A 25,456-nucleotide genomic window follows, 5' to 3' on the forward strand; every position below is an offset into this window, starting at 1 on the left:
CAGTAACGTGCTATCCCAATGACCAATTGGTGTTCCTAAGTAGCTGATTACATGCATATCAGCTGCACTGCTACTGCCTTAGCCAATACCATGGCTACAGTGAAGTATAATTGAGTACTTCACTTGGGCGTTGTCCCTTTGCCTTACTTGTGAGGAAGACAGCATTGAAGTTTTGTTTGGAATCTATTGCAGCAGCTGTATGGAGTTATATTTCTGAACATTGCTACTTGTGCAGGGTTTGTCTGTACCTAATACTTCTGCATATGTTTCAGTCTGGCCAGGTTGTTTGACCAGCTCAAGGCTACATAGCTATGCATATAATGTTAGGGGGTTTACAGTGTGCTTACCAGTCATATTTAATTTGGTGTTACTGTGTATCATACTGTGCTGATAATCAGTACTCTGTAACACTTCCTGGTGTATGAACTTTTCAACCCTCTGAAACAGGATTAGTTCATACAAACCCTGTTATATCAGCAGCTGTTCAATTGTATAACGGCAACTATTTCACAAAGGGCAATGTTACTGTGTCTGTGTCCAGGTATGTTAAGGTTTCAGCAGATGTTGTACAGTAGTTGAATAATTGGTTGTGGTATGACAGTATGTATTGATGTAATTATTTTGGTTGTGGGGTAGATGTTGGTGGGTGTACATAGCACATGCAGGTGTGTAGGAACCCCTTTTATACGTCTTTATGTGTGTGGGTGTTCTTTCCCTATGTGAACACCTATCCCTTAGTGGACTAATACTATGGTAATTGCAGGCTGATTCATTAAGGCACTATTAAATGCTTCCTGTATAGCATGCAGGTACTGTTAGTCCTTGAAACCTTTTGGCAATACATCAGAATGTAATAAAGTTTTGCAAAATGAAAGCTGTCTGTGTAATTCTGTCATGGATATTTGCAGTCATTGCAGTTGTGCTGGTGACTGTGTCCATAGAACATATTTGTAATAGTGTATTGGCATATACTCTTCATATATTATGTTCATATTGTTTGGGGGGGGGTGGAATGTGTGATTGCTATGGTGCATGTTATACTCAGATACAACCACTTTGTATGCTGTCTACAGACATGTATGTACGTGTTTACATGTGTATATATATATATATATATATATATATATATATATATATATGTGTGTGTGTGTGTGTTTGTGTGTGTGTGTGTGTGTGTGTGTGTGTGTGTGTGTGTGTGTGTGTGTTTATATGTATATATATATTATTGCATACATTTATCTGTACCTCCATAGATGTGTAGATGTTTTTAACCTATCTATATATCTACATATATACGTAGACCTGTATATATCGACATGTCTCTATGTATCTCTCTCTCTCTCTCTCACTCTATATATAGATATATATATATATATATATATATATATATATATATATATATATATATATATATATATATATATAGATCTATATATGAGCATACACCTTTAATTGGGTACATGGCGGGTTATCCTATTTCAACACATTCCTACTATTTGTGTTTTAATCCGTCTGCATACACAACTGGGATAGGTACATCCCAGGTATCTTAGTGTTAGGTTACTCTTAGGATGGAGTACATGGTTGCGGGTTCTACTCCTGGAAGGTGTTATTATTTTACCTCTCAAAGTAGGCACTGGTAGGGAAAGTGTGAATAATGCACATTTACGCAGTTTTGAGCAAGTTTGCCCATGGTCTGCATGACATTAAGCAAAGGTTAAACGTGTGAAGCGCTTCTCCGTTTACAGTGTTTCAGCGCCACTTACTGTCACGCAAACAAGGGGAAACCCGCTTACAACTGCTTAAGAGTGCTTTAATCCACCTGCATCCAACAGCCCTTATTCTGGCCCTCAAAAAAAACCTAACAGCTCTTGAACCTGGGACCATGAAGACCACAGTCACTGACTTTACCACTAACACATCTGAAATATGTACAAACGTTATGGTGTTTAGAATATACATTGTACTACAGACATTCCTCACTACTGAAAACAAATGTGACAGTCAGTCGGTGTACATATGTCTGATACATGTTAATGTTCATATGTTTGTGAAATTAGGTGTTGCAATGTGACATGACAGGGTGTATTATGAATGAGAAAGGTTCTAGCTTTGTGTCCTTGTTATATTGTCCCCATACTCCATGTATGCCCCTCCAGTTCACTTATTGTACATCCGACCCAGGCCCTCCTTGATGCATGATTGCATTATCCATCATTCCTCTTCCATCCCAGTCTTCACATACACAACAACCACCCTTCTATGGTGGATTAGGTTAATGTTAATTGTTATAATACCAGAGCTGCATGTGTTTTGTGTACACTCCAATTCCTTTGGAGTGCTTTTGTGCCACAAAGTTTCATAGATGTTTATATATATGGCTATTGATGTAACTGTATAATATATATATATATATATATATATATATATATATATATATATATATATATATATATATATATATATATATATATGTATATATATATATATATATATATATATATATATATATATATATATATATATATATATATATATATATATATTTTGTATTAGTTTGTAACAGTAATACATATGTAGACTGGAATGTGTTGGTTCATAAACTACAGTACATTACAATGTACTGTACATATGTACACAAAGTGACTGTCCCATTTGTAATCATTACATTGAAATGCATATGGTATAAGGTGTAGTCTCAAGACAATTAAGCATGTTGACACCTTGGATGGCTTAGTGGTAAGTCCCATGACTATAGTGCACATGGTCCAGGGTTCGACACCTGCGATGCTTTACAAATGTTTTTTTTACTGCAGAATAAGGCTCATTTAAGCAGTTGTAAGCATGTTTAAATGTGTTTGTTTGACATTATAGCAGCAGTTAAACACAGTTAAACAAACTTTGTAACGTATAACCTGTGGGTGTGTAAACACGGCCATATCCGCTAACTACTCCGGATATATAAATTGCAGTGATGTAACATCTCACTATGTGCTGACATAACATTGCATTCTCTGTTGACTGTACTCTCCAGCACACATGGGTTTATATGGGTGTTTTGAATGTTTATTATCCAGATGATTACTACCTATATATGCAAGCTGTGGTTAAGGTATACTTTTGCACATGATAAACATCCCTGCCTTTATCGGTATTGTAACCTCAAATGCACAGATACTATGCAGGTGCTGTAACCATTACACTGTTGACATTAAAGTTGCTTCTGCCTATTTCCTATTTAGATGATTTCTATGTGTAAGCTAGGCTAAGCAAAGGGTGGTGGCCCCCAAATTCACTGAGCTTCACGTACTCTTGAAATAACAACATATAACAAATGTACTGTGAGACAATACATTACATTCCTAACTACAATAGGCATAGCCCCTCACTGACACACTTCATTGGAAACCTTGTTGTGTGAATGGATAACAGACTATACACCCCTGGGATCATGTGTCCCAGAACCATACAGCCAGGGGGTGGGGGAGCCTGTCCAGTTTGATAGCTGCGAGACCTTTTGGGAGAATTGAATGGTGTTGAATTGTCACATTAACATGCCCTCTTTAGATCACTAAGTGCCCCTATCACCCTCCACAACCCCAGTCTTCAACAGCTTCCAGCAACTCTGCCTGGAATTGCTTCATAAGCTATGCTTGACAGAGGCTCAGTTACTTCATCAATGGTGTGGGGAAAGCCAACACACTGTAGCTATGCTTCTAATTGCCCTTGGGCAGATAGGTAGTAGGCTATCTGTGAACCTCTAACATGCAGGCCATCACAGCCATAATATGTGAATAAACAGACCTTCAGATCACAATATACAGTGAGAAATCACCATGTAGTGAGGAAACAGTTGAGGTCAGCAAGAACATACAGAACAATGATACTTAGTCACTCCAAAAGCCTATCTTGGAAGCTAGAAGACTTGTATAAGTTTAAGGCTTTCTATTGCTTACCAGTAGGTTACCTACAGGGGAGATGAAAAACAAGCACAGATGGGGAACATGCATGCAATGATACCATACCAGCCTATGTGTCAGCCTTAGGCTTTGGAATACTGGCCAAGGCTATTGGTTCCCCCATGGTGCCTTATTTAGGAGAGTCTCGAAGGTGAATACAAGCTCTGTAAACAGCACAATAGCAGATTCAATTAGGTTTATGTTACTCAACACCAGGGGTTGTGATCACAACATGCATGCACTCACAGCAACTCCTCAGGATGGACAACATCAACATCTGTGCATTAACTGAAATCTGTCTTAATGCTCCTGAGAGCACACCAGCACTACCAGACTACAACCCATACCACACATTTCAGCCAAAGAACATGGAATGACAGACATGGAGGGGCTGTATCCATATTCATCATGGATACCTACACCTCCAGGTTAGTGGGGCAGCATGATACCTTTGTGATCATCCATGTGCAGCTAACATCAGCCACAACTGCAATGTAAACTGTGGTCTACTACGGATCATCCTCCATGACCTACGACCTTCACTCCACCTACCTGGAGACAGTGGAGAACATGACAGTCCTAATGCACACCCTGGCATTGGTTGATGTCAGCTACCATACCATTAACTGGGAAACGTACTCCGGTACTCACTTCCAGGCCTAGCGCTTCTTGGAATTTATCACCTCATATGCCCTGTATCAGGTGGTAACCTCCCTAATGTGGGGTGGAAACTGCTAGAAGTGGTCATCACAAACATGGGCAACAGGTGTACCACAGTGGAGGTTAACCAGTCACTGGTTAGCTCTGACCATGAACTATTCACTGTTTCCACACCCAAGCATCTCCCCTACCCACGGATACCACAGTGTATACCTTTCCTACAGCTAAATTTACACTACTAGTGACAGGGGTGGGGGGTTTCACAGCCCCCACGCTAAGGGGAAACACTGCTCAAGATGCAGACAGATTTACAAATGCAGTCTATAAGCACCTACATGGATGTATGGATCATGCCATCACTGGTAAACCAAGACTTACTCCTCCTACGCAAGGACATCGGTCTGGTGGACCTCTGCAATAAACAGGCTATACTACAGAAGTAGGACAGTTTTCCAGACACACAGCAAATCCCATGGAAGGCAGACATATGTGACCACTATTAGTATGATATGTAGGTCCCTCATGACATCATTCAAGGCTAACATCAGCAGGAGAATACGCAAGGATTTGAAAGATAACCACAAAGCCTTCTTTGGTTATGTCAAGGATCTACATGGTGACACACAGATTTGCACTGTGCTGGTGAAATATAGCACAAAATATGCTGACCCTACTGATATCACCAACATCCTTGCAGATACATTCGGTGCATACTTCACCCCCTAAATAGCCCACAACACTACACGAAAGGTACAGTATCCCAACCATCAGAGACACACAGTTGGAAATGGCCCTCTCTAACAGCAGACCACAGCGTCACTGAAGGCAGATGTTCACCCAGACTGCAGCTTGTAAACTGTACAAGACAACCTGCCCCCACTTAATTAAGCATTCCTACCTCAGCCTCTCCACAGGCTACATGTCCAAACAATTGCTCGTGGCAACGGTTATTCCACTCCATCAAGGTGGAATCACAACTGACCATGGTAATTACCACCCCGTAAGCCTGACTAGCCTGGTCTGCAATGGTATGGTTTGCATCCTCATGGCACTCATTAGCAATGACATTGGTAACCTCCGAACACGTGACCCAACTCAGGTCAGCTTGGTTGAGTGCAGTTCATGCCTACTGAACCTGTTTGACATCTTACATACAGTCACCAAGACATTAGATAATGGGGAAGGTGGTTCACACATACTACCTGGACCTCAGCAATGCTTTTGACACCAGGCCTCACTCAGGTATTATTGATAAACATACCAGCTTGTACATTCACCCATACATCACAGGTTGGGTTGCCAATGGGCTTACACACAGAATCCACATGGTATAACTAGCGGTCTCCAGGTCCAACTCTTGACCAGTCATAACTGGTGTCCCACAAGACTCAGTCCTGGGAGCCCTACTGTTTGGCATATACATCTCAGAGGTGCAGGCAAACACAGGTGGACTATGGCAAACCATGTTTGGCAATAACTGCAAACTGGGAGCCATGATTGATAGTCCAGCTGACACAGACATCCCTCAAGGGGCTTCACAGAGAACATCACAGGGTGCCAACGACATGGCCTTCAGCCAAATGTCACTAACTGCATGGTCATTCCATTGTGGAATTGGCACCCACATATTAACACATAAGTGGCAGCCACTTTAATACAGACGAGGTAATGGGGTATCTGGGGACTAAGGTAGATAGTGATCTTTCCTTTGACAATCATATCTCCACAGTAGTTAGGACATCCTTCTATGTAGGCCATCTGATTACTAAAGGATTTCCATCTAGACATACTGGGGTTATAGTGCCCCTTTACTCATCACTCATCAGTCCCATCATAGGGTATACTAACCCATGTGGGATGCACCTCAGAAGACACTTCCAACAGCTGGGGGGGTCCACAGATGTACCACGCCAAGGGGAATAGTGGCCTCCAACATATAGCCTATGCAGCCAGACTGAATAAACTCCTGCTTTACTCACTGGCATCTCATTTACCCAGAGATGATCTCCGCTGGCCAACGCAGCCATGTCAAACTCAGGCTTGATGGATATGCTCCGCCTATGGGAATCCATGTCACAGTGAGCCACACACTGTAGTGAGCTGAACCTTGCCACAACAATAACTGGAAGATGCTAGAGGGATAGCTTCCTGTCACAGACACTCCCCATACTTTGGAACAACATCCCTCACTACATTATACAGAGACCCTCACTAACACTATGCAAGAGAAACCTTGAAGGGTGGATGGGGAACAGTAGATGCACCCCAGGGATCCTGACATTGGTTCTGCTCCACAGAGGGACAGTTAATGAATCAATGGGGTGGCAAAAGCTGACACATTTTGGCTGGGCTTATGAATGGCCTCTGGCAGTTGGCCAAGTACCTAACTATGAATCTATACATACAGTATCTGCATATGCTGATAGCTTAATTTACTGTTCAGGTGTTGACTTAACTTGTGCCAATGGCTGTTGTGTGTGCAATAGTTGAGGGCTGCCTATGTTGGATGCACACAGTAGACTGCCTATGCATGACAATTTACAGGTAGTCTTGTGTGTGTGCCATCCATTTTTACTGTGTGTGCAGGTGGAGAAAGGTGTCAGTCCTTAGGTGCCTACACTGTGTGTGTGTGTGTGTGTGTGTGTGTGTGCTATACATTCCCTCTTTGCCAAGGCATGGGCCTACTGGGCACACCTCCATCTGCCTACTGGGGCTGGCTCAGGGTGTTCATGGTCTGAGTACCTCTGTGCCTGTGGGGCCCTTGGCAATGGTGGTGGGCTGTGAGGGCCTTCACCATTCTATCCCTGCTGCAGCTGTTTTGCAGGACCATGTTGTGTAGCATGGCACACCCTATGAAGATGTGGGCACATGTGTCTGGAGAGTACTGCAAGGCTCCACCAGATAAGTCCAAGCAATGGAACCATGATTTCAGAATCCCAAACACATGCTCTATGATGATTTTGGTTTGTGCGTGTGCCTCATTATGTCGTTCCTGCATGGGTGTGTGTGTGTTTCTGATGGGAGTCATCATCCACGGTTCCAGTGCATCCCTCACCAGGTGGCCATTTGGGATGTCCCCCCTGGCAAATAACTGATACAGCTGTGAGGCATGCCAGACGTGGGAGTCGTGATAGATTCCAGTGCTGCCAGCACACACATTCATGATAATGCCCTGGACATTGTGCATGACCTGGCAGTTGATGGAGGGGTATCCCTTGTGGTTTATGTAGCACCTACCCTGCTCACCAGGTGGTGATTTGATGTGTATGTGCATGCAGTCTATTGCACCCAGTACCTCCAGGTATTTTTTAGCATGGTGGAAGAGATGCATATTGCTGGCCTTCTCCTCCTGCATTCAGGGGAAGTATATGTGCTCACTGGCATGTGGTAACATGGCATCCAGGAACTGGTGCAGTACCCTGGATGCTGATGCCTGTGAGATCCCCATGATATCCGCAGTTGATCTTTGAAAGGTACCTGTATCTAGTATTCTCAGGCTTGCACATACCTTCGTATCCACTGGGATGGGTTCCCCTCTGTTTGTTCTGGCTCTGAGGCGTGGCCGGCACAGCTCCACAAGTTGCTGTAGGATGTCCCTGTCCACCCTGTAATGCTCTACTATCTCCAGATCATGTAGCCCCTGGTAGGTTACCATAGGTCTGAAAACGCTCCTCCTCCTCTGGTGCCTGAGGTAGTCGTGTGCATCATCCTCCACGTCACCTTCAGTCTCCAACACATGTTGGTGGATAAAAGCTATGGCAGCCCCTAACATGTACATAATAAAAGTTCCCCATCTGTATACACTACTGGTGCAGAGTGTATGGGAATACACAAATGTGTGTGAGGTGCTTTCACACTTTATAGTATTGTGCTATGGATGCTGCTGATGTAAGTGGGTATGTATGAGGTATTCCAGCTGCAGTGTGTTTTAATTATGGGTTTTGCAATGAGTACTGCAAGTTTGGGGCCTTTACTGTGGAGATCTACTTGCTTGCCTTGATTAATCTGTTGCCCTTTAATTCACTTTTGGACCTGGATACCCTCCCATTATCAGGCATGTATACACTTGCCATCTTTCTTGTTTTGTACTTTCCCTACCCAGTCATGGCAAAATGTGTCTTGTAGCTGATATACTGCATATCGTCTTTGTTCTGCTTTGACACTTTGCTGTTTTCTTTGCAGTACAGCCCCTCCCCTTCCCTGTTCTGCAGGTAGCTGCTTGCAGCCTTGTTAGCTGTTGTCAATGGCCCACTGTAGGCTCCTAGGTGTTAATTAGTCATTTGTACTCCAACTTCACTGCTGCAGCATTTCCTCATTTCTTTCCTATATCCTTCCTGTTTCAGCTGCAGTGCACACCACACATACCTGTTTACCGGGTTTACACGTTTTCATCTCCGTTCACATGCATACTCGGTTACCTTGTGTACTCTCAGCTAAGCATAGCTATGGGTAATTCGACACACCCCTATCCTGCAGCTTTGCCTAGCTAGGGGCAGACCGGTTTAGCAATGCTCCAATGTGCTTACAGCAATGGCGACACACCCCTCTCTCGATGTCATCTTTATCTCAAGGGCACACCTCGGTATTATAACACTACACTGTGAGGTGCATCCTTACACCAGTGGGGAATATGTGATTCACTAGTAATCCTCTCATTTGCATGTTAATTTTATATTTTGTACATTTTTTTTATGCCAATGGCTATATATTTAGCCATTGGCATATATTAACAACATAATACATGTGTTTGGTTGGCTTTCATGGCTCCAACTTTATGTTTGCAAAAATGTAAACAGTTTTCTATGGTTTACATTTCTGCATGCTTACACTATGCCTGCGCCACTTCCTGAATCGCTACATACCTTCATTTGCATGCTACACTGCTGCACATGGGGTAATTAGCATACAAGGCTCAGGAGTTGTGCTGGCGTAGTGTACACAGGTAGTGCATGTGGAAACAGCTCGTACCTGAATCGCTCAGAGGCCATCTTTGGTGTTAGAATGCCAACGCTATGCCTGCACCTGGTGCAAGCTTCATGAATCTCAGGGAAAATACATGAAATATATTCACACATAATGTTGCAAAGCATTCACTGTCTGATTTTAGAATAATTGTATTTTTTTAAATCTTTATTGAAGTAAAACAGAATATGCAGGAAGTGCCTCTGCATACACAGTACAACAAATGTTCATAGGTTAATAGTTTCATAGGAAATTATAGGCTAATGGCTCAGGATCCCTTAGAAGCCTAGTGAGTTTTACTCAGATTTTACCAAATTTTCTGTCCTCTAGGGGAAAGATGACAAGAGTCAGCAAGTGGTGTTTTGACTATTTATTTATAGACTTCTCCTGTCCATAAGGGACATGGGTGATACCCCAGGAGTGAATTTGTGATTTCCATTACTTCTGTCAGACAGCACACTATCTGGAACTGTACTCTCAACTCAGTGCAATGACAACACAGACTCAGTTTTGCTTTGTATTCCTCTTTACCACTAACACAGGTGAAGCACTTATGTGTACATCGCAAAAATGATATGAGAATTGCTTACGCATACTTGGAAAGAAATTATATTAGAAGTTTCTATGTATACTTGGGATGAAAGAGTACACTGCTATCAAGTTTTGGTGGATTATACATTTTGCAGACTGCTATAGTAACATAAATGATAATATCTGTACTTGCATCATATTAAATCAGCCAAAGATCGAATACTGCATGTATATATTGACATATATTTTAACATTTGTTACAGTAATGTACTGAAGGCACTGTACTGCTTCAGCTGCCATCATTTAAAATTATTCATTTATATACATTAATGGAATAAGTAAAAAATAGAATACTGCACTTATATATTGACATATCTTTTATGTTTGGTTGCAGTAATGTACTGAATGCTCTGTAGAACTTCAGTTACTATCCTTTAGAAATTATTTCGTTATATATACTAATGAAGTCAGTTAAACACAAAATACTGTTTACTACTTTATTCATAATTATCAGTGGCTTGAATCCCATTATAATTGATCTTGTCATCGACTTGAAAGAGAAGACATAAGGCAATTGTTGTTTAGCTGCATTTCACTTTATTTTTCCATAACATTACAATATAACTACTACTAATATACAAGGCATTTCATTCACTGTAGAACTTTTATGCTTTATATGTTTTTTTTTTTTTTTTATACTTTTTATGCTTGTTTAAATGTTTATTAATATCTGAATTCTCATATAGCACCAATCTTATAAATTGTTAAACTTTTATAGGTGTGAATAACTTAGCTGTTTGGTGGAATGGTGTTTTAAAATGTTATGCTTTGCAAGTAACAGTCTGTGAACTGCATTTAGGCAGAAGGTGTACACATACATAAAAATGAAGCAATTCAAGGAAGTTTTCTGTTCTTTAGTTGTACCTATACTTTGGTATAAAAATGGGTGCTTTGATACTTTCCTGCTTAATAACTGTAATCATACAAGGAGATGGTTTAAATGTATACAGAAGTAATACAACTGGACATTTGTTACCATAGTATGTGCTGGACATTCAATTGACACTGCAGACCCCAACCACCTCCACAATGTCCTCTCTGACTTAGGTGTAGTACCTAACTGAGTTTATCTATCTTGTACGTGTAGATAATATTGTGTAAGGAATGGCTGTCTTATACAATTACTATGCTAATAAATATTTTTCTAGCTTACACAAACAAAATCTTTTTTTCTTACAAAAACTGTCTGCATGTACTTTAACAGCTATCTAAGGTAATGCGATACTAAATGAAATAATGTGGCAAAGCATTTACATTTGTATACATGAAAAATAGCTGTAAGTGTACTCAGTCAGATGTATATCTATAATTTACAGACATATATATGCAGACCTACATATATTATTTTACTCATACATAAATTACATTTGTATTTATATAGACAATTATGTTATTGCATAAACATTCCATATATTTGCAAACAGATGCAGTTCTGTGAACAGATATGCTTATGTTATTTTGTATTATTATAACATTATAGATACATATTTGCAGTTACATGTGTTTTTCTAGTAAATACCTTCACTTATGCAACCCTCCTATAGTTTATTTTTAAACCTATGTTTAATATGAAGAAAAAGGAGAAAAAAGTTATACTTACTATAGAACTCTGTCTTTTTTGCTGCTACCTGGTCAACCCACTGGGTCAGCTGGTCAGGCCTCCAGTTCTGTAGGTATTTGTACATATTGCAGCACTGTTGACTGAAGCAGGTGATCACCAGGTGATCACTCATAGGGATGGTCATCTATTTTTCTACTGACTGCATGTTATACATGTTTGGCTATTATCCAGGCACAACTAAGGTAGACCATCATTTTATTCCCCTTATTTTACCAGCTTGGAGTGCAACCTTGTGCAAATACAGGTGCTGCATCATCCATTGTGTCCGATTCAGAATGAAGAAAGTATGTGTAGTGCTGTGGTTCACAGGTTTAGAACCATTCACTTTGAGAAGTGATATTACCTTAACCAAACCCAGTTACCCAGTAGGAGCATTAGACCAGGTACTGTTATTATTGACAAATTTAGTTTGAACAAAAATACTTTTGTCACCTACATTTTTTTTAAAGGAAGAGATTCAAATTTAATTTGCATGGAAGATAAAAGTCATTATGCAATCGTCATTTTTTTATATTAGAACCAACTTTTAAATGCCAAACAAAGTAAACGAAAAAATGAGCAGGCAACGGATTTTCAACACTTTATTCTTGTAAGAGTTTTCACTGACACCAGTGTATCAGCTTCTTCTGAGTATAGCATAGACTAGATCCAGGCCTGCTGAATCTAGCTTTATTTGTATGCTTGTTGTTTGTTTATTTCCCTGAAACGCTAATTCCACCTAAAACGCGGCCTTTTAGCACTTCTGTGGATCCCTAGTGATATCTGCATTGCTTACTGTACTTATTTCCTTGTTTCACTTGAAAGAAAGTTACTGTTTGTTGTTTTTGCATTTAAGTTACCTGTAGCACATTGCATTTAAGTTACCTGGCACTTGCTCACTAAAGCAATAAGTCAACTCTAAAAAATTAAAAGCACTACACTCTCACAAACTCCCCATGAGTATCTTGTTCCCCATTGGCCCTTTTTTTCAATTATAAAGGAATTCCCAATACTATTCTAGCATGTCCAAAGGTCAGTTGTCAATCTCCTCTCCGGTCCAGCTGGTGAATCTGGGAATCTTGAGGCAATGTTACAACTGCCTCATGTACACAGACAACCCTCTCCTCCTCCCAACAAATTCCAACACATGTGAGAGATGCAACCATATAGCCAAACTGAGGCTAAGCTCTCTCAACTCAGTACTGGCATAACCAGTCAGGAGGAGAAGGAAACCACACTCACTACAATTCCAGTCTCACATAGACCTACCACGACAACAAACCAAACACATAAACACACAAAAACATACTCGGAGGCTCTAAATAAAAATCTGCCTAAGCAGCAGAGACCTCCAAAGCAGACACCCAAGCAACCGCTACCCCAAAACAAAACACGTGCAACACATAGCTCACAAAGCCAGTGTGCCGAACAGTCACAGCCCTTAAGGCTAAACAACACACCTGATACACTTGTAATAGGTGACTCTATCGTCAGGCACACTGATGTCCTGCTCACCAGGCTGAACAAGGAGAAGGTCACGGTGAGCTGCCTGTCGGGCGCTAGTATCCGCCACATAACACAAGCACTCAGGTCATTCCAAGGCAAGTACAAATATGACTCAGTCATTGTCCATGCTGGTGTGAATGACCTGAGGCATCCTCACCTCCTGGACTACATGAAAAGAGACATAGAGGAGCTCTCTGAGCATGTAGCCCAGGCCGGTATGACCCTGACCTTGAGTAGCATCTTACCCTCACCAAGAATGATGCCACAATATGAAGACAAGATGATCAATTTCAACAACTGGCTTAAGTGATGGTGTCATTCAAAGGGGATCCAATGCCTGTCAGCCTGGGATGACATGCTCGACAAGCCACGATGCTTCGCTAGGGACGGCTTGCACCTGTCACCCCTGGGCTTTCGGATATTGGCAAAGGCTCTTGCTACCCCCATAGTGCCTTTTTTAGGCAAGGCTCAAAAGACAAACCCACCTCCATAGGTATCACAAGGAATAAGAAACTAAGAGTAATGCTACTCAACGCCAGAAGTCTAAACCTCAAGATGCACACACTCGAAACTCTCCTTAGCATGGAGAACATCGATATCTGTGCAGTAACAGAAACCTGGTTCAAGGCTCCCGAGAGCACCCCAGCACTACCAGGTTATACCTCATACCATGCTTTTCGGCCCCAAAACTTGGACCGAACCACAAAGGAGGGGGAGTATCAATATTCGTCAAAGATACCCACACCTCCAGGTTAGTGGCACAGCACGAAGCATCAGAGACTATCCATGTGCAACTAACTGTGGGTAAAACTGCCTTCCAGTTTATAGCCTGCTACAGACCACCCTCCCAAACACAGGAACCCCACTTGGCCTTCCTGAGAATACTGGAAAATATGAAGGTCTCTCCAAACACCATTATATTGGGCAACCTCAACTACCCAAACATAGACTGGGAGCATTACTCTAGCTCCAACACCCTAGCCCAAAGGTTCCTAGAATTTATAAACTCAAATGCTATGGAACAACTTGTTACCACTCCCACAAGACGGGAAAACATACTGGACCTGATCATCACCAACATGGGGACACTATGCTCCAGACCAGAAGTGTATCCCTCACTGGTAAGATCAGACCATAAACTAATCTCACTGGATATTCACATCCCGACCCCACCCCTTGCCCAAAAAACCACAGTGAAAACTTCTCTAAAGCAAATTTCACGCCTTAAAACCGGTGAAATCCTTCAAAGCCCGGCCTGTGGAAAATATGGCCCAGACCGCAGAATCCTTTATAAATGCATTCTATGAACACCTTCAGGAATGCATGGATCATGCAATCCCAAATAAAACCAAGACCCAATCCTCCAAAGCAGGCGTCCTGTCTGGTGGACCCCAGCCATAAACAAACTATACAATAGAAGGAGGAAGCTACTACATGATAGAGCAAAATCCCAAAAAGGGAAGGCATCTCTGATCAGTATTAGCAAAAACTACGGGCACTCATAAAATCGTCTAAGGGCAGCTTTGAGAGAAAAATTGCACAGGACACTAAGGATAATCACAAGGCTTTCTTTAGTTATGTTAGGAACCTGGGTGGGAATTCACAGATATGCTCAGAATTAGTCCAAAATGACAAAAAATACACCGAGCCCACAGACATTGCCAACATCCTAGCTGACAGGTTCAGTGCAAACTTCTCCCCCCTCTCCCCACCAAAAGGCAAATATCTATCCCAACAGAGTGCTGCCCCCCTGACATCTCAGATACTCAGGTAAGAGCCGCCCTCTCCAAAGCAAAAAACACAGCATCAATGGGACCAGATGGTGTCCCGGGCTGCGTCCTACATGAACTCCAAGAAGAGCTAAACCCAAACATAAAACTACTGTTCAATCTTAGCCTTACTACAGGATATGTACCCAGAGAGTGGCATACAGCAACAGTGGTCCCTCTCCACAAAGGTGGTGCCTCAACAGATCCTGGAAACTATCATCCCATAAGCCTGACTAGCTTGGTCTGCAAAGCTATGGAAAGGATCATCATGGACCTCATAAATAAAGATATTGGGGACCTACAGACACTGGATCCTACCCAGTTTGGCTTTGTTAAGGGCAGATCCTGCCTCTTAAACCAGGTCAATTTCTTTGAAACAGTCACCAAGGCCATTGGAGGGAAGGTGGTCCACACAGCCTACCTGGACCTCGCAAAAGCCTTCGATACAATACCCCACTCGGGCATTATAGATAAGCTCACCAGATTAAATATAAACCCCTATGTCACTAGATGGGTTGCAAACTGGCTCAAGGACAGAACCCACATGGTTAGAATTGCTGGAGCCATGTCAGACTCCAAACCAGTTACAAGTGGCGTCCCACAAGGCTCAGTCCTGGGACCTCTCTTGTTCGGTATATATTTCTTGGTGGTACAGGCCAACACGGAAGGACTGTGGCTGACCAAGTTCGCAGATGACTGCAAACTGGGCGCTATAATCAACTCTCAAGCCGACACAAGCATCCTCCAAAAGGGTCTCATAGAAACAGACAACTGGTGCCAGAGCCATGGTCTCAAACTAAACGCCAAAAAGTGTATAGTCATCCCCTTTGGCAAAAACAAAGTGCCCACAAATTACCACATAGGTGGTAATCCATTAAGTACAGAAGAAGTCATTAGGGACCTGGGGACCCAAGTTGATAGCAATCTCTCATTTGACAACCACGTGGCCAAAGTGGTTAGAAAAACATTTTATATAGCCCACCTAATCATGAAGGGATTCACATCTAGATCAGGGGAGGTCATTGTACCTCTTTACTCATCCCTCATCAGGCCCATAATTGAGTACAATGCCCCTTTTGGGATGTACCTTACCAGACACCTGCAGCAACTGGAAAGACCCCAAAAGTACCTCACCAAGAGGATCAAAGGGCTCAAACAGATGCCATATGCTGCCCGGTTAAAGAAACTCCAGCTCTACTCAGTGGCATACCACCTGCTCAGAGGCGATCTGTGCCTGACGTATAAAGCCATGTCCAACTCGAAATTAATGGACATGCTGCACCTCAGAAAATCCAAATCCCATCGAGCTACACGCTTGAGAGACTTGAACCTCAGCACTGAAATAAATAGGACATGCTGGAGGGACAGATTCATAACCCAGAGGCTCCCTTCACTCTGGAATAAAATCCCAGTCCAGGTTAGGCAGAGTCCCACATTGACTCTCTTCAAGAGGAATCTTGACAAATGGATGGGAGATCGTAGGTTTACCCCGGCTGTCACTTCTGTGTCACTTTTAGACAGAGGCACAGTATACTAACCTCAAAAAAAGGCATAGCAAAATTAATTTAAAATGGGTGGTGAAAGCCAAACACACTCTGGCTAGACTTATAAATGCCCTAGGGCAGATAGCCTAGTATGAACCTATGAACCTATGAACTTATATGATTTTATACTATTTATATGCGGTAAAATAGATTCTATATGTGTTTTAGTTTTACAAATAAGACATAACCTGTGTGTTTATTTACATTTAGCATATTCGTTTGGTTCTTTTTGTGAATTTAATGCATGATCAGATTTTAATATCGTGGTGCATAATTTACCAGAGTTTAGAGTTTAATATGTTAGCATTTTTGTATGGCTTTTGTACAATGAGAGTGCTTATATTTTTTAGGTGGTATAGAACTTGTTGACTTAGACATACATGGTCACTTTTGATTTCAAATAACGTCTGCAAAAGTTTTTTTCTTTTCTTCCCATAATGGGATTGTTTTTTTATAGCAGATAGCAATTTAAACTTTAAAAATAGGCAATGTTGCTTTAATTTTAAATGTATATGATGACATCATTTTTGTGGCTATCAGTTCATTGGCTTTGAACTTTTTGAAAATGTTTTAAATTGGGAGACTGGGAGCAAGTTGGTTTATTTAGTCTGAAGAAGCTGATACACTGGTGCCAGTGAAAGCGCTTACAAGAATAAAGTGTTGAAGAATCCATTGCCTGCTCGTTTTTTCGTTCATTTTTTTATATTACTTACAATTGCTACTTTGCATTGCCTTAGCTGCCTTTTGGAATATTACACATGAATGTCATTTATACATGCCTTGTTGCAGAAATAAATATTCTTGTGTATGTGAGTATCAATGTTTAGCAAATGTTGAGTGCTTTGAGTTGATAAGATGTAGCAAACTATATTAAATGGACAGTAATTGCACTATATCGTTGTACAAACTCACATGCAACTGGCTACATTTTGATTTTTTTCTAAACATATTCAGCTTTGAGCATGAAGCTATTCATGCATTCCCACAGCATGCTGGAGAGTGCTGAGGACCTGTGAACTCCATTGCTGTCTGCAGTGTGCTCACTGAACGACACCCCATGTTCATGAGTAGCCCAAAGCTATTTACATGCGTAAGTGGTTGTACCAGTTCACATATTACTATGATTCATACAGATTAATGTAAAAGTCTTTAATCTGCATACAAAATATGTAAATAGACATGAATTTACAAGAAATAGTTTAACACTGCTGTATTAATTTGTGATTACTTGAGGTAGGTGGCAAATGACTTAGGAAACTGCAGACTTTTTAAAGTAAGAAATAAATAACAGAAATATTGTAAATTAATATGAAACCCTTAAAAAGTATGCACAGTTAGTGAGTTTGCTTCAATAAATATTTTGTTGTACTTCTATGATGGGCATAGCATCACAGATTTAGAGAAAAATGTAAATCTGTCATTTGCAAATAGAAACTCATGACAGCAGCAGTGGAAATGTATCTTGGAGATTTCAGAGTGCTACTGAAGAATGATATGAATACAAGACAGTGGCAGAGGCTATGGAGAAAGAGGAAACAGATTATTTCACTGCTGTGAATGTATTTATCATACTGCAGACATTACTATAGCACAATTTTGTTTGGCTGACCTGAGAGTTTGCTTGTGTATATAATTATGGGGTTTGTATAGTAAGATGACAGGCACACGTTCATTCTTGTGTTGTTTGACAATGATTACATCCTATAGTTTTTTTGTCTATGACAGTGGCATATTTTGATGTGCTAAAATGATGCATAACAAGAGATCAAGGCAGAGAAAAGAAAACTTCAGACATGAGGAAAACCACTTCCTCATGCCAGTCCTTGGGACATATGGCCAATGTCTGTTTGGTAAAGGGGCCAAACAAGCTTTGAAGACAAAAGCCTGGAATCAACTCTTAATGGAAATTAATGTACTTGGTGGAAGAATCTGCACAGTAACACACAGCAACAAGAGGGCAAATGATATGGTAGGATGTATTAGAAACAAGGTGAAGCAGAATGCAATTGCTTGTATCAGTATGGGGGGGGCATCAATTATCCCTTCAACACCAGATAAGGAATACTACTTCCACATCCATGGGGATGACTATGATACAGAAGATGATGGCACAGGAATAATCAGAAGTGGTGTGGACATGGCTATTACCCATGTCTACAGCAGTAACATTCATGTGCTCAAGGAGGTTAGTTTAAAAACTGCAACATATATTCATTTAGAAATTAATGCCAACATGGAATGATTGCAATAAGCATATGACAATTATTACTAACATGTGAACCTTCCACATCTACAAAGAAAGACACTGAAGGCACTGTGCATGGTAAGTTTCCCCCAAATCTCATTACTAAGCCCACAGAAGTGCATGGGATTGATTTATTAGTATTTTTTTCAAATCATTGTTTTAAAGGGTCAGCAGCAGAAACAGACATTTCCATTATGGCAATACATTCTTGATGATATCAGCAGAAGAATGGCTGTTGAAGATGATGATAATGATAACACAGTTAAATTTATGAGGCAACATGAGGTAAGTGGCATGTAGTTCCCAGGTTTTAAGGCAGGATCTCACAGCCCACAACATGTTAGTAACTCTGCAAGGCATGATAGTGCATCACAAAGTCAAGTGCATGCTAACATTACACTGCATTTTGTACAGGGACAAAAGCCATTCACTTCTACACCAATATCTACAAACCCAGACAAATGCTTTCAGGATGATTGCAGACATTCAGAGTTGACAGTGCCCACACTGACGCATTTTCAAAGGAGAACCAGGTGCAATAATTTGCCACAGCTACCCCTGGAAACATGCAAAGCATTGGTTAGCCAGCAGCAAATTTGCTGTGACATTATTAGGGCTCAGAGCACTGCCACAGAGAATCAGCTGGAAATGGTCAGAATCCTCCAGGCCATACACAAGGATTTCTAGTATTTGATGGAAATGGCACAGAGTAGAGATAATGCCATGATCACACTGATGCGTAGTATGGTAGCATACCAAGCATCCATGGTTGTCTCCATTTGTACACTAGTTAAGATTTACCTGACTCAAGCAGGAGTCGGTCTTGGAATGGGAATAGGGTGGGATAGTGTCATGACATGTTGGGGAATATCATATGAGGCTTTTCAAAAAAGGATTGTAATTAGTCAGGGGAGGGACAAGCACAAGATATTTCATGCAGGCCATGTCAGCATTTATCTACAACTAACAGAACCTCTCATTCAAGGTTGCAGTCCTAGTCCCACAGCACTGTCAGATAAATGTCTGTAGGATCACCTGCATCAAGTAGGTCATAACATCAGACAAACTCACCATCAAGCTCTCCTGAGAGCCCCTCTTCAAAATCATTTGCAGCATCACCTAGCCTATTTTTAGGAGATATGTTTAACACATTCATCCTTGACGACTGTCATTCAAGTGTAACATTTCTGTTACTTACAATGCAACCTTCACAAACACGTGTGAATGTTTAACTCAAAGGGGAGTAAGCTATTTAAAAGAAAGGGGGGACTTAGGGCACTTTGTAACCGTATGCATTTTATTCCTGGAATGGTACTGCTTAAAACCTCAAGGGACTGAAAAATAAGCTGTAAGTCATTAAATAAGTTTGCAGTGAATAATGCCATTGATGCTGTATACATTAAAATTGTTACAGCTACAACAGATTAAAATTAAAATAAATACCATGCCATGTAAACAAACACTGCTGCTGCTTCACCCTCACAACTGCACAAATGTTGGTTTTTGTCTCTGAGGCCACATTTTATTGTATATGACAAAATAATCTGATGTGCAGTACCTCAGCTGATAACACAGTTTACACTTAGAAAAATCTGTATAATATAAACATATGATGTGTTTGTATTCATTTGCACAGTATGAACTCATGTTAAATACTGAGTTATTACTTTTTACTCTTGTTCCATTTCAGGAAATTCAGTCTGTGCATAGTTATGTACACCACTAGACTAAAATTCATTACACAGAAGAGTTAAAAATGTGATTAGTAGACATATGATGCCTTACAATATCACTGAACAGGAATCACTGAGTATTCAGGCATGACTTTTATATGATTACCTGTTCTGAAATAAAAAATAAATTATTTGAAGATGAGAAGGAATGTCAGGTGAACAGTGACAGCAGACCATGCACCACACAGCATAGCCCACAGTTATCACTGCATACCTCAGTTATGTTCTGTGTTCTTTTTGCAAGAAATGAAACACTAACCTAAGTGTCCTGATTCATAGTTGTGAACTAGATGCTGCCTCTTTACCTGTGTAGCCATATGCCATGCACAGACCTGCCACATGTGCTCCCTTACTACTACTGCTGCCAACAGGTCACCATTAGTCATAGTACGATTGGAGATGGGAGCTTCAATGACAGGATGGGTCCCTTTACCACCAGACAAGCACATGATCATATATGTACAGAATGCAACATGCAGTAGACATTATGAGTGCAGAAGTTGAATCATACTGAAGGGCACCCAGAGATGCATCCAGGAACCTAAAATGACTTTTCAGGAGGCCAAAGACCCTCTCAGTTTCAGTTCAGGTCTGGGATAGGGCTGTGTTAAATTTCTCTTCTGCAGCTCTGCTTGTATGTCATGAGGCATAGTTGCTATCTAGCATCACCTGAAAGACAAAAAAAAGAGACAGAAACAGAGACAGAGAACAAGAGAATGGGGGAGACAAAACAAAGTAAAACTGGTTTAGTATTTAGCAATACATTTTGCTATGATTAAGTACTTGAATATAATAGAAAAGCAGATTAAACATATTTCCACTTACCTACAAGATGACCAATGGGCATTCTACCATGCAGGAAGAAACAGTAGGGTTAGCTAGTATGCCAGAGATGGTAATCATGTGCACTGACAGGATGCTGGGTAGAGATGTTGATGATATACTCTCATGCATCACATAATGCATGACAGTTCATGAAATGGTAACCCTTCCTAATATGGTGCTGCACCTCCCACCCTATGGACCAGCTGGACCTAATTGCAACATCTGTGCAATTTATTACACTGAGTACCTCAAAGAAACATGCCACCGCATAAAATTCACTCATAGTCCTGGCTCAATTCTCAGATAACACACCAGGAAATAGATGTACTGATTCGCATGTGCCAAGAGTACATCCAAAAGCTGCTGCAGTATCTTTACTACATAAGCCTTTGAGATACCAAACATGTCCCTGGTCTATTTCTTGAAGGTCCCTGTGGCAAGTATAGTAAGGGCTATACATAACTTAGTATCCACATTTTTTTAATTTCGCCAAGTCTTTTGGGTTTCTAATAGCATGACAGGAATGGACCTCATTCTTAAGTCAAAGTATGGTTAAGGTTAATGAAATTAGTATTGCTTCAATCTTTGATGTTAGCCAGAAGTGCTCTTCACAGCAGCTGCATTGTGCCCAGTAATGAATCTTTCTGCAAGTCATACGGAGTTGCATGTATTTATAACATCTCTAAGTATAATTTCAAATTATTTTTTATAAAACCCATTGCTCCTACTACTACTACTGGAACTATCTGGCTATCTTTCTTCCACATTGCCCTTATTTCTGCCTGGAAGTCCTGATACTGCATGTCTCTCTGTATGTAAGACACTGTAGTCCCTAGATGTAGTGATTTCAATGATCAATGCTACTTTAGTCTTTTCATAGACTACTATATCTAGTTTTCTCACATCTATTTTTTGAACTGTTGGTAATGGATGATTCCATGTGATATAAACTTCATCATTTTCTATGATGTTTGATGGCTCGTTTCCATTATTTTTCAGCTACGTTAATATTATAATGTTTGCACAATCCTCAATGCAACAGTCTTGCCACATTATTGTGTCTTTCAGTATACAGTCCTTCTGCCATTAGTATATCACAACCAGCAACAAGATGTCTGACTGCTTCCAATTCTGTTTTACAAAACCAACATTTCTATATTTCTCCCACATGTTCGATGGAATTTGTAAACCGACGTGTACGTAGTCAACTGTCTTGGATCACCAATATTAAAGTTTCATCTTTTGGTTCAAATTCACCTCTACTTAACCATTCCTGCATTCGATACTTATCAACATAAGGTTATTCTAAGAGTTTTCTGTACTTACAACTATATTTATGCATTTTCCACATTTCTTGCTTTCTCATCTGGTCCTTCACCTTATATCCTTTCTTTTGTTTTTTGGCACATTCCGTTGCTGCCTGATTTTTATCTACTTCTGATTTGATTTTCATTCTCACTCAACACCAATATTCTTCTGCTAAAGTAGGCAGGGCAGTCAACTTAGACTTATTCTCCTCATATTTCAAAACTTTCACCATGTTTGAGTGTTGTGACGTCAGCAGATATGTCTGCAGTCCTATGATTACAAATCTGTACATGCAATCAATTTTGAGTAGGCCCATACCTCATTCAGAATGGGGAATACATAATCATGGTATGCACTGATTTTTTATAAATCATTTGATGAGCTTGAAGCAACCTTCTTGTTTTCTTGTCCAATCTATCCAACAGCTTTTAAGGTCAGTCAGTCACTCCAAAACTGTAAGTTAGGACATGAAGAGCAAATTGGTTTATAGCTTGGACTTTGTTCCTTGATGTCAGTGCTGTTTTCAATATTCATTTTAGTCTTCTAAAATGTTTCTTACTAAGTTTTATTCACATTTGTTCATGTTTGATTTGGTGATCCTTCATCAATTCCCAAATATGTGTGCACTCCCCCCTATGGTGGGTCAGACATGATCATTAAGACCTTTATAATATCTTTGTCCAGTCTAAACCACTCCAGTACTTTCTGATTGCCAAAATTAAAGTACAGTATTCTCTACTTAAATCTCTACTTTCTTGGCCAGCAAACACCACTGGGTGTAAGCAGTTTTGGCTCTTCCATGACAGGCAACTCACAACATAATATAACAAGGCTCTCTGTAAGTAACAGTATCTTCACAGACTGCAAAGTAGATAGAGTAGCCGAGACTTCCCTTGATAAGGTATCTATGGACAACATGGAAAACCGGGAAATGTTCACTATGAATTGCAAATATGCAAGAGAAAGCTTCATTATGATTTCACTTGCTCAGGTTTATTCATGGCCATCACTCATTAGCATAAGTGGCTTCTGTGAATTGTGGCTTAGCTGGACTCATACGCAGATAATGCAGACAGTTTTAACACATTTGCATCCTGACTATGAATACTACGCAATGTGTACATTGATTCCTTTCTTTTGGAGATGTTTCCTTTTCTTCATATTTCTATAACACTTTATTTAAATCTGAGATGTGAAGGATGCTGTAAAACGTACTTATTTAATGGTCTAATTGTAAGGTGAGTCTTTGGAAAGTTTAACTCATTAGGCTGGTTCTGGACTAGGATGTGTTTTAGGTACATTTTCTTGTGTGCATTACTAAGTTAAATACCAAAAGTAAAAAAAATGAGACTGAAGCATGTTTACACTCACTGAATATAAATATTGTTATCGCATTAGAAAGAAGTATGAACTGATGAGATGTGAAATGCACATTTGCCACAGGCCCAGATGTATGGTAAGGCATGTAAATGTAAATCAGTTACACTTAGGAACATCTGGTTTTATACAGTCCGTTTAATACACACCAGAATAAAAAATAAATAAATAATTGTTTTCAAAATTTTTCTCAGTCATAAAAGCTGTGCTACCACTGGAACTCATCTTGTTAAGCATTATTGAAACAGTCCAGTAATTTGCAAAATAATGACATTACAGTATAATTGTGGTACAGAATGTTCTGCTTCTTGATAGATTTGCCTTTGTTTTCTTTCCATCTTGATGATATAAAATAAAACATTTTACTCTTCTGCCTTTTGTAGATAAATATGTCACTCTGAACTTGTAGGGTAATAGGACTCCTTTGCTATTCTAAGCAATGTTTATATATTTCTGTAGTCCAAACCTAGAACTTGAGCATTCTTACTGGAGAACCAGAATACACTTCCAGTTGATAGTGGAACTTAATAACTTAATTAATAAATTGAAAGTGGGTCTATATTAAAAGACCGAAGAGGTATTTCATCAAACACCTCTTGGTCGACACATAAAGGGCGAATGCACTAAAGCACAAACACTCAAAATAGTGATTTCTTTCTCTGAGAAAGAAACTGCTTGGCTATCCCCATGTGTTTGCCCCTTTTCTCACTGTAGTGCGACCTCGGAGTTGGTATATTTAGTTAGGGGGAGTGTGGGGGGTGAAGAAGCCCCCCACATTGTTATGTTTGAAAGTGTGTGTGTGTGTGTGTGTGTGTGTGTGTGTGTGTGTGTGTGTGTGTGTGTGTGTGTGTGTGTGTGTTTGTGCTAGTGATTTCTTTCGCTGTTTTGAGTGTTCGCACTTTAGTGTGTTCACTCTTTATGTGTCGTTTAAAATATGTACTTTTTCTATTATTTTCATGCTTTTAAATGAATTGTATATAGTAAAAAGGTAAAGCTAAGCCCTACTACTCTGATAGTGCAGGTAGTGACAGGTTAGGTATCAGGAATAATGTATCATCACACATTCTGATTGTTTTACCATATAGAAGAGATGTGAAAAGGTTTGAAACCATCATACGACAAAATTGGCATATGTTGTTAATAGATGATACTACCAACATAGTGGGTGGACAACCACATTTTGCATTCAGAAATAAGACAAATCTGAAACAGCAGCTTTGCTATCCAAGGATACCCACTCTGATGGATAGCACAGTGAATGGTACCCATAGATGTGGAAAATGCGCACAGTGCATTTATATAGATGAATCAAGGTTTTTCAACCACCCGGAAACAGGGCGTCTATGGGAGCTAAAGAATTCTGCTGATTGCAATACT

Source organism: Protopterus annectens, chromosome 10.part0 (assembly GCF_019279795.1).
Source record: "Protopterus annectens isolate FY-2018-M chromosome 10.part0, PAN1.0, whole genome shotgun sequence".
NCBI classification, from domain to species: domain Eukaryota; kingdom Metazoa; phylum Chordata; order Ceratodontiformes; family Protopteridae; genus Protopterus; species Protopterus annectens.